At 39.8% G+C, this 15,841-nt stretch overlaps 1 protein-coding gene across 12 annotated transcripts in view; it reads right to left on the bottom strand.

Moving 5' to 3' along the window:
• The window catches only part of LOC119848895 (speckle type BTB/POZ protein), a 40,386-nt gene that overhangs the window by 24,045 nt on the left and 500 nt on the right, over window positions 1-15,841 (bottom strand). For 4 of the 12 annotated variants that reach the window (XM_038385254.2, XM_038385249.2, XM_043503569.1 and 1 more), the window contains exon 2: window positions 11,935-12,006. The gene's annotated coding sequence lies outside the window, so the exon portion shown is untranslated. Of the gene's footprint in view, window positions 1-3,983; window positions 4,064-11,934; window positions 12,007-15,309; window positions 15,818-15,841 lie in introns of those variants that run through there. The other 8 variants (XM_038385251.2, XM_038385256.2, XM_038385258.2 and 5 more) reach the window with 7 other exon arrangements.

Genomic DNA, 15,841 nt, shown 5'->3' with positions numbered 1-15,841 from the left:
GCTCATGCTGCCTTATAGACCCCTGTGAGCTGCCTGTTTACAATCTGTCAGTATCCTTTCTTGGATATAGAATGACAGCAAGCAACACTTGCCTCTGCAGTTTAGTTACAATCAGTGCAAAGGTTAAGATACAGAATAGATCTCACTTTGTACACAACTGCTTTTAGATGCAAAAACTTTCACGGGAAATTGTAAATTGACTGCTTTCAAAGCATGAAGAAGTGTTCCCTTGCCATCCTGACCTATTGATCATCTCCTGACCCAGTGACTGTGTCTACAAACCCCAGCAGCTCATACCCATTTACTGAGGAGCATGCAGAAAAACTAACTTTGTGAACAGTGGAAGTTTGAACTGGGGAGAGGACAAAACCCAAACAAAATGAATCAATCATTCCAGACCAAAAGTCTCTAAGGGGTTGTTTTTCAAGTAACAGTTTCTCAGTTTGTATTTCTTTAGACACCAATCATCACTTCTATGGCACTATACATTTACAAGGTGTTTACAAACAGTTACATTCCCAGCCCAGAGAAGATTCCAATCCAATCCCCTCCATATATTATATATAAAAACAATGATCCAAAAGGGAGGATATGGAAGGCACTATTAATTGAAGGATTTATAAAAAAATGGATTTAATTAGAGGGGGAATGCTTGGTGGACAGGAAGAGGAAGGATGTTCCAAGAATGACAATGTGAAGAGGAAGGAATGGGAGAAAACAGGAGCAACAGGACAAGAGGATTGGAAGAAGTAGGAGCACATGAAAAGACACATAACTGTGAGCAAGATTATGCACAGACTTGAAAATAAGGAGGAAGAACTTGAACTTGGTGCCATAAAAAAGACAAGAAGCCAAGTAATAGACTCAAAGTGGGATGCAATATTATCTAACGAGAGAAGAAACTTTCAGAATTAAATGTACCTCTTAAACAACATTACTGAAATAATGTCAGCTTTTCCCCACTTGGAGTGCACACAGAAGAAAGCAACCATGGATTAAGCAGCAAAGCTTTCATATGGTCTTTGCTAATGACTGTTCAAGTGATGCTGCTGTCGATTATTATTACAGCTTCTCCTACCAGATAGGAAAGCTAATCTTGCTGCAAAGAAAAGGCAGATTTGAATAAATAGTTTGTAGTAAGCCTCTAGCTGTGTAATTTTTAGAGTTCATGACATTTGTAAACATTTGTAACGGTGGTATGCAGAGAAATTGTGGGAAGCAAGCATTTTGTATTAATAAAATGGATAGTTTTTCACCTTAAAGCACTTGCCACATTAGACAGACTATTCCTTCTAATATAAAGCTATGTCTCAAAAAGGTGAAACCATCCTTTAACAACCAAAGACTTTTCCTTCTGGAAAACTGAAATACAGTAATGCGCAAAATTCTATGAAGTAAACATGCCAAATTATGGAGAAATAAGGGAACTGGGATGTGTAGAAATTTAACTCTTTCCATGTCAGCTAGGGTTCTCCTTTTCTAAGGTAGAGGGAGGAATCCATTTATGCTAAACGGGAGCTGGATAATCCAGTTTAATTTTATTTTATTTTTTTTTTGCACTTCAGCCTCCTTTGCATTCTGTAACAATCAAACACTGAAGACCTGACAGACCTCTTCCTCTTAACTAAGTACAAAGGAAGAATTATTGGGAATCAAAATGGCAAACAGATACAGAGTTTGCATCCAATGTGTTCCAGTACTGGCAACTCTCGTGATTTTTTTCCACCAGTGTTGGGATTCTGTCTGGAGCTAGAGTCCACTTCATCTTTACGTGAGCAACTCTGGCCCTAACATGAATCTGAGCCCAGCCTGGGAGGGGGAAAAACATCCTCTGATTGGCTGCCTTCCCCAACTTCTCACCTGCTGGAACAGAGCCACCAATCAGGACTGATGTAGGAAGAACTCTCCTCTTCTCCCTCTCCCCATCCCCACAGCAACCTGAAGCCATTCGCTCACAGAAGAGGAGTCAGCAGGAGAAAAAGCAGTTCAAGGTACTATTACCTTCCCCACCCTCCTGTCAGCATGGCTCCTCTGCTCATCTCACTCTCTCCCTGCAACACCAAGCATGGGAAGAGGTAGAAGGGGCTGAAGAGTCCCTTGAACTGCTGCCCCCCGAACCTGGAAGAGGAGAGGGGACCCTGCTGCCGCACCCTTCAGGCCTGGGAGATGGGGGGTGAAGAACCTCAGGAGGTGCTGCAGTGAGGCTGGAGGGCTGAACTGATTTGGAGGCTGGTGGGGGGCAAAATTAATTCTTGGCAAACGACAGGCGGATGAGGTGGTGAAAGCTCCTGCAATGACAGTCAAAAATCACCTACCCAATACATTTGGAAGAGAAGGCAACACTAATTGTTACAAACACATAGGACTGGCAGATGGAGTTAAAAAAATATTCAAAAGACAACACACGCACAAATGATTTTGTGGTCAATCTCTCGATTTTTAATCTTTGGAGGTTGGCAATAGTGATGGGCACAGGCAGAAAAAGAGATTAGAAAAGTGATATTATCATAGTAAGGAGAGAAGTGTCCTTTGGAAAATACATTCCACCTTGATGCATTGCACTCCCTATTTGGGATGTAAAATAAATTCAGTTGATTATTTGCATTAATCAAAACATGAATGCTCTCTCGGAGACCAAAAACCTCTGCATGTCACTCTAGGTTCCATTGAGCTGGTTGCCAGTCTCAGTCCAATAGTCTCTCAATGTAAAAACGAATCAGAACCATTTGCTAATGATATTCCTCTTTACACACTTAATGACCTTACAAACATCAGGATTTTTTCATCAATAGAAATTGAGTATACAGGAGGAAGAGTGAACAAACTACACAATTTGTTTGTTTTTGTGCTAGTTTCTTTCAGTTACAGTTATCCAGGTCCAAAATATTCAGAGATGTGATTAAGTTGAAGGTGCATCCTTAAATCACAACTGCCCATACATGCTATTCTGTATTGTTGATGGTGCTTTAAGAGCATTGGATAGACATCCTGTTATTTTAATTTATTTAAAGTAACTCCATGCCAACTCATTTCTATAACAGTCCCTGGCGTAGTGTGCGATAGAAGCTTCCCTCCTCTATTAACTAGTCAGCTGAGTTACTGAGGTAATAGGAGAGTCTGGAAGCTGCGTGACTTTAAGATGCATAAAATAAAATCTGCTACAAGCACATGTAATTTGGTTAAATACATTACATTAAATTCTTGCCACCACCTAGTCTGGAGACACAGAATTATTTTTTTTTTATTGAGAGAGCATAAGAAGGGAAAGAGGATCAATTTACCAGAATATCATCAAGACAGAACCCAAACATGTGGGTTTCCTTGGACAGTCCTAAAGACTGGCAGCCCATTATGCTTTCATTTGATAGTTTTCCACCTTTAAAAGCTGAGTTTAAGAATGTCAAAACACCTTTTTAAAAAAGTTTTCAAGCTTTTCTATTAACTGCTCCTCTTCCTTCAAAGCACCCATCTGTAGAGTCCCAAAAAGCTCAATTCTCAAAAGTCACATGAATTTGTTAGAACTGGTGAGGCACCATAGGTTGGAGTGTGCAGACAAGAGTAAGCAGACAAGACCAAATTCCTTATCTCTTTTACATCAAAGGAAACAGCACCACAGCTTTGTTTCCTTGAGGTTTAACTAAAATCACAACTGGGTGAACAGCAGATGACTAAAGCTAAACTAAGGCAAGACTGAGGAGATCGATGGTACGAAGAAGGAACCTGCCTCCTTATAACAATCCTGCCAGCAAGGGCTTTTTTCTCAAGTTGTTAAATTAAGCCATAGCCTTGAGCTTTTTCTGGTTTTCTTTATGCTACTGGTTGCAGAGGGCTAGAAAAGTGCATCACTTCCAATCGCACACAGACCTGGCGATGATGCAGCATGCATTCAAGATCTTCGGAATACAATACTAAAAGTGATATCTAGGAATGAAGCAAAACACTATAAAAAAAATCCAGTAGTCCAAAATGAGAACACAACTCACTGTTAACATATCACCCCACAGCTCTGTCTTCTGCATGGGCTTCCAGTTAACAGTCCAGTTCAAGGTCTCTGTCCCAATATTCAAACCCCTCCCTGGGACTGGCTTCTGTTACCCAATAAATCATCTCTCCCAACAGCTACATTTCACAACAATGGGGTGGAGGCTTGCAACTATTGGAGACAGAATTTACAGGGGCTGAGCTACATGAACTTACTCCAGCACAAGAATGACCATGAACCTGACCATTTTTAGAACTAAACTTTAAACTAATTTCACTGATGTGGCTTTTCTTTGAATTTTTCCCCCACACAAAAAAAGTCATATAAACTAACTGAACTATTTCCCCCACAGAATAGGAAGATAGATTATTTCTCTTTTGAAATGCTTGGGAGGTGCTCAGATACAATCATGTCAAACTAAAGCTACATATTAAGAGAATTTGATGTTTATCTTCTGCTACTGCATTGTTCTACCACTCCCCTAAAATTTTGTGGTAAGTCTTATATGTAGTACAGAAAAAGAGGCTGTTCCACCTTTATCCCAGGAGAGATCTGAACACAAAAGAGTCAGATCTTAAGACTACATCAATGTTTCCAATGGCAGCCTCTTTTAGAATTCAGTTATAAACTTTCTGTGAACAATAATTTTGCAAAGAGATGGGTAATTTTAAAGCCATTTGTTTCACCTGCAATGTCATAACTTTGGGATCTACTGAACTCTACTAACAAAAGGAGTTTTCAGAAGCCTACTGATGTTAGGCAGAACAAGTCTATAACATTTAGGAAAAAACAAACAAACAAAACAAACAAACAAACCCTAACTAGTAAACTGAGGTATTGCTGCTGGTTTCCTTCTATTAGTTTCCAATAGATCTTCTATTTAAGCGAGTTTCAGGAAGAGTTGATCAACATCTAATAAAACAAATATTATTAGAGTACAAACTAAAGAAATATCCTTGCAAGTGTCTGCAAAACAATCTGCAAGAGCTCAAGTCTTCTCTCAAACAAGCACCAAACAAGATAACTGCATGATGTGGTAGAAAAATAGAATGGTCCACAAAACCAATTTTATCACAGCTTTTAAATCTGGAACTAGAAACTGTGATCAGTCATGGAACAAAAAAAAAAAAATTGTGGTTTCTTCATCACATTTGTTCAAAATAAAATGAATATACATTTTACAGTAATGATGCGGGATCTGGATTATATTGTTTGAGTACTTTTCAATAACTAGATTGAGGATTGGGTAAATCCTAGCTAACCAAGAGTTTGAAAAACCCAGGTGAGTAGGCAGAGTTGGACTAGAGAAGCCATCAATGCCCTTGAAAGATGGGAGGAAGAAAGGAGCAGAATGGCACTTGAGCCACGTGCTGTTTTTCAGAAAAGAGGCAGAAATCAGGGTTGCAGGAACTGCTCCTTTTTTGTAAAAGGGCCAGAAAGGAGCAGGGAAACAGAACAGAAGGCACCACTTTTCCCTTAAGAGGAAGGACCAGAGCTGCTGCGTGTTATTGTTGTGGTGTGTAGTTGCTGGTGAGTATTTGCTTCAGGTTGGGGGGCTGTCTGTAAGTGAGGACCGACCTGTCTCCCAAGGTCTGTGAGAGTGAGGGATCGTCCTTCAGGATAGATTGTAGATCCACAACAAAAACACAATAAACCCCGTTGCCAACTCTGTCCGCATATCTATTCAAGGGACACCATCATAGGACCTAACCACATCAGCCACACAATCAGGGGCTCGTTCACCTGCACATCTACCAAATGTGATATATTCCATCATGTGCCAGCAATGCCCCTCTGCCATATACGTTGGCCAAACCGGACAGTCTCTATGCAAAAGAAAATGGACACAAAGCGGACGTCAAGAATTGGAACATTCAAAAACCAGTAGAAGAGCACTTCAATCTCCCTGGACACTCAACAACAGACTTAAAAGTGGCAATTCTTCAACAAAAAAACTTCAAAACAGACTTCAACAAGAAACTGCAGAACTGGAATTAATTTGCAAACTGGACATCATCAAATTAGGTCTGAATAAAGACTCGGAGTGGACAGGTCACTACAAAAAGTAATTTTCCCTCTGTTGATACTCAGCCCTTCTTGTCAACTGTTGGGAATGGGCAATGTCCACCTTTATTGAATTGGCCTCGTTGGCCCCCACTTGGTAAGGCAACTCCCATATTTTCATGTGTTGTAATACATATACTGCTTACTGTATTTTCACTCCAGGCATTTGATGAAGTGGGTTTTAGACCACAAAAGCTTATGTCCAAAAAATTTGTTAGTCTCTAAGGTGCCACAAGGACTCCTTGTTTTTGCGGATACAGACCAACATGGCTATCACTCTGAAACCTAACACAGCAATGACTCACTGGCCCAAAGCATTTCAGGATTTGATTATGTATTAGTCCAATAAAGAATGTGTCATATTTTAAAAGTGGCAAACAATGTGTTCATATTTTTAAGTAAACCATGTCCAATGCATCTCTTAGAAGTACTTTATACTACAATACAGGACAACCAAGCCCAGGAAAATCATAGGGTCAATGGCTCCTTCAGATGGAAGTGGAGAAGCAACAGTCTCATTTTATATAGTAAAGAGAAGGAAGTTAATATTATCAAATAGTAGCACTATTATAAAATGAAAAACCACATTAAAAACTGGAGAAACATTCTACTAAAATTAACAGTGAATGAGACATCTGGCTCCCAGAAGAATTCCAGTAAACTTGAATTAAAATATTGAGTCCTTCTCTTGGGGAGGTGACATATACCCTTAACTGAGATCAAGCAGAAAGAAGTAGAAATCATATTTGGGATCCAAGCCACAAGAAAACACCCCACATAAAACACAAAGCCTTTAACCACCAATAAGAGCGAACATATAGCAAAACTGTAATGCCCAAAGCCAGTGAAAACATACAAAGAACATTAATAATGTAAAATTTAGGCATTCTAGGTATAAACCAGAATGGAGGAAGTTCTGACCAGAACATAATGTTTTTAATAATTCAGGCGCTTAATGGCAAAAAGGTAAATTTTGTATGGTATGTATCATCACTAATCTTGTGAGCTTCTCTTCTAGACCTAAGAACAAGAAGGCAAAGTGAAGGATGAAATGTTAACTTAGAAGATATTTGCTTTGTTGGACTAAACTATAGTAGGAAGTAAAAACCATAATCATTACTCTCACAAATAAATAAAAAGAAATCAAAACCTAAAGAATGGTGCAAAGTTAAAAGCAAGTTTCAACACTAACATTAAAGAATGTCCGTGGCTAACTCACTATTTTGTTTTACCAGGTATTTGCCTTTTTTTCTATGCTCATCCACTTGAATCTTAACGCTCTCAGGAAAATGCCTCCTTCTCCTAAATCTTCTCAAAACTGTTTCCCCTCTCACAATTTAGTCTTCCCTCACAATTTCTGAGATCAGACAGTAAGGGCTTTTAAAGAGAGACAATTTCACTTTTGTCTCCTATTTGACACTCTCTAGTTACATTCTCTTCCTCTTGCACACGCACAAACTATTCTCAGACTGTTTCTCTTCTCTTGTTAAGCAAGTGTCACTGAGCCTTTGGATGCCAACATATCAATCCACCTCTTAAAAGGGCAGTCAATTAAAAACGAGAATCCTGTTTAACAGGAGACTGGATCTTTCAAAAAATAATAAAGAGTTTGGGTTGGGCTATGTTATTTTCTGTGTTACTGTTAAATGTGTGAGCGAATGTATCTACAAAATGCTACTATGGTTTCTAATTAAGTTTTAAGACATTAGCTGTTAGTTATCAAGTGTGGGCAGAGTACACGCATTCATTACTTGATGTTGCCACTTTGAGATGTTACATATAAGCTTATACAAAAATCTTGTTAATAAAAGGTATAAGTCCATAAATTGCCCAGGATACTCGTTTCCCCCAGAGCATATTTCTACCACAATATCCCCCAAGGTGGTAGGGAGGCCTCTCAGCCTGGAAACATACTGGTAGAAGCAGCCTCTTCCTCTGGTTCCAGTATATTGTTCCAAAACTTTCTACTCTTGCAAGATCACCACCTTCAGCCACACATCAGCTTTCAAGATGCACAACAAACTCCTGCCACTGAAAACCCCTCAATGTCACATTAATCAAAACCATTCAGAGCTTTTCAGGGACTGGAAATTATGCTTGTCAGAGTTCTGCAATTTACTATCAGCTAGCACTTTGTTGGCCCTTCTGCTTTACAGGACATAAGAGTTCCTCCCAGGGGATGGGGGGGGGCACTCTCCCAGGTTGCATGTACTTGTTTTTTATGTGACCTTATCAGTCACAAGATAGAAAAATATCAAATTGGCCAGTGCTTTCCAATTCAAAACTTCCTGAATTTACTTCAAATCAGTAGTCTTGCTTTCCTTACAATGAATCTTAAGTATGCCCATATTTGCTAAAAAACCTGAATTTTTCTAACGAGACTTTAGGGTATAATGCCCAGTCCACACGTTTATATGTATAATCACATTTCAGAACTGAATTAAGAACCCTGCAACTGACACAAAATTGTGGCATTCACATAGATCCAAGTTTGCAGATACTAATCAAGCAACTTGGTGTCTAACTGGCTTGACAAAGATAAGAACTGACTTCAGGAAGTACAGGCTCTGTGAGTATTACTTTAATGCGGTTTTAGATAGTTTCACAAAAGACACTGCACAAGAGAAACTATTGTATTTCTCCTGCAACTGTTTATATCATTAACACTTAAAGCAGAGTTTGGTGCTGCAATCTGTATACTACATTTGGCATTAATGATATTATCACTCGTAAAAGGGACGGAAAACCATAAGGAACTTTCCTTACCTGCCAAGATATAAATTATGGGGAATTTATTTTCCAGCCATTTTTATTTTAAAATATTTAAGTTTTTGTCTGCACAAAGAATTCAGTTCACCTTTCTAAAGCAAAAAGGATAGCATGGAGATCATTGTGATATTCTTTTAGTCAGATTCTTTTTGGGTGGGGAAGGGGGAAAAAGAGTGACACTTAAGCTTTCAGAGTAGCAGCCGTGTTAGTCTGTATTCGAAAAAAGAAAAGGAGTACTTGTGGCACCTTAGAGACTAACAAGTTATTTGAGCATAAGCTTTCGTGAGCTACAGCTCACTTCATCGGATGCATTTGGTGGAAAATACAGAGAGGAGATTTATATACACACACAGAGAACATGAAACAATGGATTTTATCATATCCACTGTGTGTATATAAATCTCCCCTCTGTATTTTCCACCCAATGCATCCGATGAAGTGAGCTGTAGCTCACGAAAGCTTATGCTCAAATAAATTTGTTAGTCTCTAAGGTGCCAAAAGTACTCCTTTACTTAAGCTTTCCTCCTTTTTTCTTATGTCTAGCCTCAAGACTGCCCCATACCAATCCAGCTTGCTCTTTTTTTAAAAAAAGGCTTCAAAGTCCATTTCTCCATAATTTTCAAACAGAAAGCAGAATGAATTTTTCCTTTTACTTTTGTATGTCATCTTCCTACTTCTCTTTCACACCCCACTGAGTCCCAATATATAGCCATGTTGCATGTTATATAGAACTAGAGACACCAGATGTCTGCTAACCACATACATGCAACACAGCGACTAGATTACAACTGTGAACATCAGGTTAAACATAGGTTAAAAGAAAAGTTTCCATTAGCTATCAGTTGCAGTAGGACTTGTAACCCTCTTTCTGCTCTCTTGACAATAGTGGTCAAGTCCATCATAAACAGTATCAAAATACTTTGAACGTTCCATTTGCCTTTAAAAAGGAGCAGTCACTAAAATTAAGGTTACTTTAAAATGCCTTTATTCAGGAGGTCAGGTAGAACTTACTCTAATTTTCTTGCTTAATTCTAAAGGTAGCGTAAATTGAATGGATGTCATTTCATTCTGAGTTGGAAATTTAATTTGCATACAAATGCACTGCAATCTTGCCTGAAGGAGAGCAAATATCTATAGGGCAGTTACATAACTGTACCAGCAAGACTCCAACCAAACCTTTGGACTTCCGAACACTTGTACTGACTAACTATGCTCCTCATACCTAGAAAAGGTAGACAAGATTCTCTGCCCAGTGGAAGATATTTCAGAATGTAATGACAGACACTTAATAGCTAGTGTGAAAAATGGCAGGCAAATTCAAACTAAAAACTGCCATACAGTTTTCAGATATTTGTAAACGCTACACAATGGATTCTAAAAATCCCTTTATCTGACTGGTTGATACTGATTCAATTATTATGCACTACTTCTTGAGGTCTGACACTTTATACACAGTGTAAGCTTAGGTGCTGAAAACATGAAGTCTATTGTGTCATGTAATGCAATCCTGAAACTGAAGAGACAGGACCCTAGGGTAGCAATATTTAACCACAAGCGGTTCTCTTCTTGGGTTTGACTTAGGCAAAGTTTTCCAAACTGTGGGGCGTGTCCCCTAGGGGGGCTTGGGGAGGGAGCACCACCTCCACCACCTAACTCACCTCAGTGGGCAACCCAGCCTTACACGTGTCTATTTTTGGCTGGGTTGGGGTGGGGAGGCTGCAACCAAAACTTGTAGCTCAAAGGGGGGGGGAGGGGAAGAGGTGTCATCTCAAAATGCATTGGTTTACAGTTAACTTGTTATTATATCTTTGTTTCTAAGATGGTATAACTCTATATCTCTCTGACTCTGCTGGAAGATAAAATGTTTTTTCAATGTTTAAATGACAAGCGCTAGTTCTAAAGACCATTACATCACAGTTCACCTGTCTCACTTACCACCTCACTTATCTGTAAGAGCCTGTTTATTCGTGTAGATCAGTGGCTCTCAGCCTACCACCATGGGCAGCATATCCAGCTCTCTGTGTGTTACGTGGGCCGCACTCATAAAAATTAAATATATATGTGGTGTGTGTGTACGCACACACACACCTGTATAGCCCTGAGGATGTCACAGGGGCCGTAGCAGTGTGCTGACTGGGCCACAAGCGGCCCGCAGGTTGAGAACCACTGGTGTAGATGTTGTCAGTGGGGGGTTATTTCAGATTTGATAGCGACATCTATTGTGGATTTTCAGAGAGGTCTGACTCTCTAGCAGTACAACTGTCAATTTTAATTGCACCAATCCCAGCAGAGAAGAATGCGTGATGGGGTCAGAGTGACCCAAACCCAGTGTCTTTTTTAAATATACCATAATTTCGAAGTCCTTGTCATAATTTAAATAAATTTATACCTGTGACGACATTTGAGTTATGAGGCTCCTGAAAGCATAACAGTTGCAAGAATTCAGTCTTTTTCAGATTCTACCATATTTCAGACAATTTAATGAATAATGAGATTCCAAAATATTTAAAATGGTTGTAGAAGTAACTAGTGAGCATGTTCACCTGCTATTTTTAAGTGTAAATATTCTGCTTTTATTTTGTAGTCCATTCTCCCAATGTCTGCATATATAACAAAAAATCCTTTATGTAGACTTATTAGAGAAAGCTGAAGCTTTGTCAAAGAGCACTTGAAATTGCTTTAGATGGACCATGTCAAATACAGAAGGTCAAATTAATTCAACCTTTTCTGTACCAAAAACAGATAGTCAACACCAAAAATGTACACTGGGTCTATTACTAATGAAATTTGAAGTGACTATAACCGTACTGTGTAATGGACAGAATATGATACACATGACAGGCTAAGAAGTAATAACACTAATGTCTACAGAAGAGTATAGAAATTCTAATACTTGTTCCTACAGTGGTAGGCATCACTGCAGTTAGCAATATTTTGTTAGCTCCTTCCAAAGCAGTAGCTAGAATAATATGACCAGTTAAGGGTTATTGTTTGAATGTCTAATTCCTTCTGTGCTGCTAGCTTCTTTATTAATCCAACACTCCCAAAGCTGTAAGACCAGCTCTGCCACACATAATGTAGCTATGCAACTCCTGTAATCAGCAACAGAATTTACTCACAGTGTAAAAATGAACTCCCAAGTCTTTCCTGGGCATTTGCTACACAGTCAGTGGTTTTGCATCTTTTCTGTCCTAGAAATGTGGAAAAATAAATAAAGTAAACAGCACATTCAGTATCGTCTATGTATTTTCTTGATTAGTCATCATATCACAAGCACAGAAAGATAGGTTTACAGAACACTCTTTCTTCCACCCCCAATCCCAACAGAGTTCAGTACAGGGCCAACAGTAAGAATGTGAAACCAAGAAGAGGAGACAACCTCTGCTAAATCTCTGGAGAGGAGTTTCTGAAATAGAAGACTAAAATTGCCTCATCAACAAAGGACATATGTTAAACCCAGACTTGAGTATTTTTAATCTTATGTTATCCTTTTGCACTGTCATGTGTCTTTAGAACATGGGATACATGATGCATTAATAAGTCTCCTGAGTTCACTGTTCATGCTAGAACCCAGAAGCATCCTGCTAGATTCTGAATAAGAAGTGAGGCAGCAAGCAATGCATCAGAAACCGAGTACATAAATCATTTCATAAATAATTTCTGTTTGATTCCCTTTTCATGCTGAACAGCAAGCAGCAGTAATCAGAGGCTGGAGCATTACAGCAGGATTTTATGTAATACTTCAATTGTGCAGAGAACTAAGCCAAAAGGTTGGGGGTGGGGGAGAAGAGGAGAGAAACCTGTGAAGATCTTCATCAGCACGTTTCCAAACACACCAATTTGAACCTTCTATCACTCTTTCAAGCAAAGATCAACACTGCTTCTTATTAGTTCAATAAATATACCTTTTGCCATCTCTGGGTCAAACTTTTACAGAAATAAAACACCCAAGAAGAACTGAACCAGATAGTTTGAAGTGTACAGGTTGAGAGTATGTGTGAGGCAGTGGAATGGCAAGTCACATGAGCCAAATACTAAACAAAAGGGTGAATACCAAGAATAAAGCTACCAACTCCCTCCAATTGTATTGTATTTGGATCTAGAAAATTCATAGAGGACAGACAACAAATCTAACATTGTACCTCTAAAACCTGGGCTATGCTACAGAAATGTACATTCCCATTCCCACCCCCCAAAAAATTCCACTAGGGCTAACACTGGTTCAGTTGACCTGATGAACACTAATTTTGGGATGGTTCTGGTAGCTGGAACTGTTTTTATTTTTCAGCAGTTTAACTGACATCATAGTAAAAAAAAAAAAAGGCTCTAGTGGCTAGAGCCTTATATACATTAGATCATGGACCAGTTCTAACATCCATTCAACTGAGCTAGTGGGAATTTTTTGTAAGTGTTCCCATTGTTGACACTGCACAACCTTAACATGAGGTTCAGCAATGGTACCACTCGTGGAAACTGTTTCCAAAAAAAGTGTCCCAACTACAGTTCCCACCACAATTTGAAGATGAAGTTCCATTATATAAAGTACGACTCATACATAAAGCTCCAGCTACAGAAGGGGGTACTGCTGACTACACTGACCACATATAAAATGATTGGGCATGTTCCTAAGAAATTTAGAAATTTACTATAATTGTAATGTTAAAAAAAAGGGCCAAAACCATCTTGTAACTTTCTATTATGGCTTTAAAAAGTATATCACCACCTTGATAATAGAAATACCAAAAAGAGTAAAATATGTGGTTTATAAAAGTTGATTTTTCAATATCAGTTTTATCAGAATAAGGAGTAAGCGTTCCTGAAGTCCATACATCAGATATTACAGTAGTTACTGAGGCTTATACTGTGTGTCTGTTCTTATTACTGACCGTTTCGGATTTAGTAACGGGCTGCCAGTGATGCATTGATACTGCCAAAGTTTGAGACCTCTAGACACACCAGTGATAAAACAACCAAACCCATAGCCACATATCTTCACTCCATAAACCACAATGATGCAAGTGACATCATCAAACCAAGCCATTTTCAGGCCTATCACTTGGTGTTTTTATATATATGTTTTACCATACACACACACACAAGCACAGAATCAAGGCTTCCATACATTGTACTTGACTTTTCCAAGGGAAACTATTCATTTTTATAAAGCATATGACCATGAATATTGATAATTAGGGCTGCAGGTTTGTCACAGATACTGTGATTTTTCTTTCTGTGATTTTTCTGTTTGTCTGTGACTTTTCTTTGTGTCTTTGATTAACTCTGGGACACAGCCTGACCATGTTTACTACCATAGCTTGGGGCAAGTGATCTGGCAGCACCATGGCCAGGAAGGGTGGGGGCCACGTTATAGGGGGAGCGCCCCGCCTGCACAATGTGGCAAGAACCAAAGGGCTGGAGCAGAGAGCTGGGTCAGTCCTGCAGGACAAGAGCCATTGCTGAGGGCTGAGTGCAGGGCACTCATTCTGAAAACCACCTCTCTTCCCACCTCCCTCATCCCAACGACCTCCCAACCCAGGGACAGGACCTGACCTCCCCACACTGTGACTTTATACACCATTTCCTCCTAAACCCATAACATAACATGGGCTAGATTTACCATGACTGCAGTGTGATTTTTTGATTTTAAAAAATGCTATGACAAATCTGCAGTGCTAACAATTTGTCACACCGCTTACAGAAAGCCATCTCAGACTGACAACACATAGAAACCAGCAAACATTAGTTTAAAAAAAACATTCCTTTTCATAAGCCATGACGATGTCCCGACATCACAAAATCACATCACATCTAACACCCTCTGGTAACAGAAATGTGAAGACACGATCAAGTGACACAAATTTTAAAAAGGAAATTTTCCTTTTACAAAAATACCTTCCTTCTCACAGACCACAGCCATGCAGATAATTATTTTACACTTGTAATAGCGTATGTCACTAATCAAGGTATTCCAGTAACAAATACCAACACATCTAGCAATCACCTCATATTATAAACATATTTAACATGAGCAAAAGGAACTCTGTTGTTGCCTCTTCATCAACTGTGATGATGTACTAATACAGTCTGAGGCCTGGGACATTCTGCTAAGAAATATCAATACCTATATGATACAGTACTAAGCAGATATAAAACTAACATTTCCTACCGGTTTAGCCATTTTCTTCACAATTCTCATTAGTTTAGCTAATACTGGTAATTTCCACCCCCAACAACACATTCTCTTTGTTGGTTTAGCTGCTGGTCATCTCACTTTCCTTATGCCAATCCTTGTTCCCCTTCTCCCAACTCGAATTCGTTGACTGAACTATTTCCCTCCTTAACTACTGGTCTTGCCATCCAATCCTTTTTTTTTTTTTTAAAGTGGGTGGTTACCTCTCTCCCTCACTTCACTCCTTGCTGATTCAACAGCTTGTTCCCCCTTCGTCATTATACTTACTGGTTTAACTACTGGTCCCCTTCCCCAAGACTCTTACCTCCTGGCTTCACTGAGTTACCCCTACTGCTGTAGGCAGCTTTGTTCTATAGCACGGTAACAAGTCAAAGGGGCCCTAGCCCAGACAGGTGCAGTGGCTAAGGATAAAGCCCCTCCCCCAGGGCTCCTACCCCACACTTTCTGCAGCCAGCCCCCTGTGAGAATACAAGCAGCCGAAAGCTCACTATTTGGCAGCATGTCTCCCTTCTCCAATTCTCCCTGCGCAGGTGCAGAGGATCATTATTCCGCAGGTCCCTGCAGCGACGTTCTGCGCAGGCGCTGAGCACACGAAGCAGCAGGATGTTGCTGCTCCTGGCTCTTCCCTTCAAGGTGCGCGTGCGTGATATCCTGACTGTCCCTCCTCCAGCACCCTGATCGAGGCTGCGCGCGCACACGGCCTCATCGCGGACTCTGGCGGATGGCTCCTGTTGCTGCGCACGCGCCTTCCCAACACCGACAGGAGTTGCGCGCGCGCCCTCCCTCCTCCCAACAAATGCGTCCGCGCCTCCCTGCTGTTTCGGCTCTCAGTGGCT

The sequence above is a fragment of the Dermochelys coriacea genome, chromosome 27, assembly GCF_009764565.3.
Source record: "Dermochelys coriacea isolate rDerCor1 chromosome 27, rDerCor1.pri.v4, whole genome shotgun sequence".
Classification (NCBI taxonomy): Eukaryota; Metazoa; Chordata; order Testudines; family Dermochelyidae; genus Dermochelys; species Dermochelys coriacea.
Note: the sequence above shows the minus strand (reverse complement) of the source record. Positions and strands in the feature narration are given on the sequence as shown.